Source organism: Ipomoea triloba, chromosome 7 (assembly GCF_003576645.1).
Source record: "Ipomoea triloba cultivar NCNSP0323 chromosome 7, ASM357664v1".
Lineage (NCBI taxonomy): Eukaryota > Viridiplantae > Streptophyta > Magnoliopsida > Solanales > Convolvulaceae > Ipomoea > Ipomoea triloba.
In genome coordinates, this window is record NC_044922.1 from 28,099,062 (window position 1) to 28,104,434 (window position 5,373).

A 5,373-nucleotide genomic window follows, 5' to 3' on the forward strand; every position below is an offset into this window, starting at 1 on the left:
TTGTTTATTGATTGCGTCAGTTTTGCAGCACGTTTTTGTTTTCATCTCCCTCCCCCCATTTTTTTAATCTCTTTCTCCTCATATAATGTGATCACTATGATTAGTTAGCTTCTATGTGATTAACGGTTGTGTTTATTACAATCTTACTCGTTTTTTTTTTTTTTTTAATCTCAATCGCTAATAGAAATGTACATTTTAAGAGAATATTACCTTGTGATTCTAATAGACAAAAGATCACAATAAGATAAACTAACTTAAGTTATTTATAAATTATTAGTTCAAACTGATAATGTGAATATCATTTATTCATTATATACTTTAATGTGACGTCACATTGTACGAAATTATAGAATTTTTCAAAGGTGTATATTACTCGCATTTATTGATTGACATTCAATTTGTTTTTTTCCTTACAAATTTAATCAATCAAACGTGTGCTCTTTAGTTGAAATTTCGCTTTTCAAAGTAGGCACACACCATATATAATTCAATTCAATGCATTGGGACCTATATTATTTATTTAATTTTTTTTAGTTTTAGTTATTAGATTTATTTTCAAAATATTTTTAAAAATCAAGGGCTTGATCTCCAGGCCAGCTGTCCTACCTAAAGATGTGCATATAATTCAACGAGAGATGGAATTAGTCATTGTGTTTAACGATGAAAACTCTGGGTATATCAAAAAAAATATTTTTAAAAATGGGTCCTTTATTATGTTGTATTGTTGTAATGTAAGACTTGTCAACTTGACCCCATTTTCCCCACCTAAAAATGATAAAATTTGATAAGAATATTGATATATAGAAGAACAACTCACCCTAATCATCTAAGTTTATAATTATCATCAATTGTTATAGCGGATAAGAATTTAGAGGCTTATTTTATGAGGTTGATAATATTGAGTATAATTATATATGTTTTTATTTTTTTTTTATTTTTATGGTATATCGTTAACATTGTTAATAGTACTCCATATAATCAAGTATATCATATATAGTTACACTTGATATTATTTTTAATTAATTGGTGACTAAACATGGTTCATGATTCAATAATTGGTAGTGGGTCTTGAAACACTTGCTCTAAGAGTAAGGCTATAAATATTTTTTAATTTTGGGAGGGGAGTAGGTGTTTTATGCTATTTTTAAATTTTTGTAAGATTTTGAAAAAAAAATTAAAAATAAGTCACAAGTGGGTATGACTTGTGCACCTAGCGAATGCGTCAATTGACGATCATCTTCAAAATTTAATTATTTTTTTTCTCCCAATTTTTTTTTTTTCAAAAACTCAAAATAAAACCAATGACTTTGCTCTAATTCATTATTGAGTTACCTTGTGGAGTTAGCTTTGACACTCAAAAGACTAAGTTAGCTTTATACTGAGCAAACTACTCAATAGTCAATGCAATAATTTGCTTCGCATGTTTTTTTTTTTTTTAAACCAATAAATAAAATTCTAAATGCATGTATAAAATAAGATTACTTAATATGGACTAGACACCACCAGTTCTGCCAGCTTTATTTTTATTCTTTTAAGTTTATTTTATCGTGTTGTAAAAGGAAAGATTCATCTTATATTTGATTATCATATAAAATTCCATCTAAGTCAATTAATTAATTATTCTCACACGCACACACATATGGTACATGACTCTCTCATGAAAACTAGGCTCTCCTTGAAAAAGTGTGAACTAATCTCATCCATCCATCTAAAATTATAATAAAGGGTTAAAAATTAAGGAAAAATTATGTTAGCATTTGTGTAATTTATTTTTTTGGGTTTGTTCAATGATATATCTTCCGCCGATAGCTAGAAGACTAATTCTTCGTCCCAACGGTCAGCACACTTAAGTAGTAGGGAATTGACCAAATGTTTTACTCCATTCACATGCCTGGGGATCGAACTCCAACCTCATGCTTTGGTTTTTGTTGGGCAGAGGCCGATAAAGGTCACGTCTAGCACCTAGTGGCTGGGAGATTATTGGGCGGAGGGCGGTAATAAAGCTTAAAGGACCAAGTCTAACACTCAGCGTCTTGAAAATGTTTGATGGTGTAAAGAAATAAAGTTGTGTCTTCACTACTAGCTATATCTTTTGGGGTATAAGTAGTTGTAAAAGTATTACATTTTTATCAAAAATTTTACACTTTCCCTTATAACTTATAAGTAACAAACACTTTATTAATAATTAATTCGACCCGACTCGACTCGTTTCAAGGATAAGAATTTGTGAGACGGTCTCACACACAAGTGTGACTCAAAACTTAAATAAATTTCCTGAATTAGTTTGGCGTAGAAGATAAATACCAAGATGCAATCATTTGATTAAGATATCTAAATCTTGATATATATCAAGAATATTCAAAAAAAAAAAAATTTAACTTTTGTAATATATATCACAAATAGTGCAAAGGTTAAACACTTATCATTATATTTAGACCTTTTTTGTGACTTAGATTTAAAGTTTGGCTCACAGGTTAAGTTGGGACTTAGATTTAGACTTCGGTATTAAATTTAGACCTTTTTTGTGACGAGATAAACTCGCAACCCTAGATATGGGATTAAACCTAGATATTTTTTTGAATGATGAGGCGAACTCTCAGCCACTAGCCCACTACCTAATGATGGAAGCTACGTAAACTCTAATCATGTGTAATAGTTCACAAACCACATATGAGAGGTAAATCGTATTAGGAAGATCTTGTGTGATGGGCTCAACCGAGAGGGTATTGGCAAAAACCGAACACAACCTTTTAATGTGAAAACCATGCTCCATCCACGTACTCGACTATCTATTGTGTGGCTTTACCTATATCTTTCATTATATAAGAAAATGAAATTCAAAAGAAAAATAAGAAGAAAAAGGGCAAAAAATTGATTCCCCACGCTGGCTAATTATTGGGTTTTGAGCAGAAGATATGGGCATAATTAATTGACACAAAGCATAAATCATGAAGATATTTGACTCTTAAGTAAATGTGAATCATCTCCATAAACTATTGTTGCTTGGAAATCCAATGTTGGGGGAAGATCAGATCTTCAACCATCATTATTCACATGTAAATTAAAAGAAAAAAAAATCTCAATTATATATATATATATATATATATATATATATATATATATATATATATATATATATTTCAATCTCTCCGAAGAGTAATTGTCAGCCAATGTATGGCATGTGGGATGTCGGAGGATTTTGGTTTGAAATATTAAACCAAAGAATAGACCATAAACTATCTACTAGCTACTAGCTACCTACCTCTTCAATTCAATCTTTCAAACTTCAAACATGTACTTATTAATCCATGGGTATATATTAATGGCTGAAAACCCTATTTTTCTACCCATTTGAGACAATTTTCTTGAGTTTCGTTTTCAAATTATATATATATATATATATATATATATATATATATATATATAAATATCATGATCAGGTGCGGCCGTGCTCTCCCGTGCGACCGTGCGGTTCACACCACTCAATGTTACGAAATACACCACTCAATGTTAAGAAACACACCACACAAATATGCACTGTGGTGTGTTTCTTAACATTGTGGTGTGTTTCAATGTGGTGTATTTCTAAACATTGAGTGTGTATTTCGTAACATTGAGTGGTGTGTGACCACACAGCCGCACGGGAGAGCACGGCCGCATTTGAAAAAAAAAAAAATAAAAAAAAAAAAAAAAAAAAATATATATATATATATATATATATATATATATATATATATCAGAGAAGTTTTAAGTATAAATTTTTTTCTTTGTTTGTATGTGTGCACACTGGTCAGAGTACAATGATTGATCTATGTAAACACAATATTAATTCGTGATGAATAACAAATAACGATATTTTTCTACTCATTTGGGACAGCTTATTTAATTTCCTTTTCAAATCTTACAACATATAGAAAGGTTTTAAGTGTTAAACTTTTCTTATTATGTGTGTGCGTACTGATCAAGGTTCTTTATCAATATATGTATGTAACTATGTAAGCATAAATATTCAATTTATGAATAATTAACCACAATATTTTTCTACTCATCATATGGGACAATTCTTTTGAAAAAGAGTTTCGTTTTCAAATCTTGCCTCATATATAGTGGTTTTAACTTTTAAGTGTAAGATTTTTCTTTTTAGATGTGCATATACTGATCAAGATATTAACCAATGTATGTAAGCACAAATATTCAATTCAAGAATAACAAACAACAAATAGAATTTGTAATTAATTAAGATATATACTAGCTCGTAACTAAACATGGAAAGATTAAATTATATATATATAATAGTAATATGCATGCATGATTGCATCACAGAACCGGAAATTTTTATTTAGGGTTATGAGTAATTCTTGAATTGTTTATCTAAAGTTATGCGTGACTCTCATCTTAACCTATATAGAGAGGTTTAAAGTGTAAAACTTTTTTTTTTTATTATGTGTATGCTAATCAAGGTGATTTATCAACGTAGGTAAACACATAAATATTCAATTTGTGGATAACTAACAACAATATTTTTCTACTCATTTGAGATAATGTTTTTGAGTTTCATTTTCAAATCTTACAACATATATAGTGGTTTTAAGTGTAAGACTTTTCTTTTTAAATGTGCATATATACTAATCAATTCAAGATGATTAACCAATGTATGTAAGCACAAATATTCAATTCACGATCAGAATAACAAACAATAAATATTTGTAATTAAGATAACTATACATGAAAAGATTAAATTATAATAGTAATATGCATGCATGATTACATCACAAAATCAAAATTTTTTATCTAGGGTTATGCGTGATTTTTATCTTAACCTATATTGTAGGAAAAACATATACAAGTAAAATGTGGGAAAAAAAATAGTAAATTTATTGTTGTGTCAGGGGAGTCATTGTCTTGAAAGTGAAATTTCAACTAGCAAGACCAAGGTGCAGTCTGAATGTCTAAGTACAACAACAAATTAACGAATGACTATATAGTATAGTATAAGAGTTATAATCAACAATTTGTCACTCATGACTTATTCAACGTGTTATTGTGACTAATAGCATATATTAGACTAGCGTCTGAAAATTTTTTGGTGTAATCGATGAAGTAGAGCATGTGTGTGTCTATATATGTGTCTGAGAGAGAGAGAGAGATATGTGCCAATTGATCAGTCAAAAGACTTTCGAGTACAATAGTTAAGTAAGATGTGTGTAATGACGTGAGTACTATACATAAGATTAGTCTTTATGCTAAGGCGACTTATCGCAATGCCTCCACGTCTCTCCTCTTGACTGGTGTATTAGGTCGATTACTTAGCCAAGTTGCAGCAGACCTACTAGCAGTGGGTGCAAGATGAATAATTGGGGTGGGAATTCATCA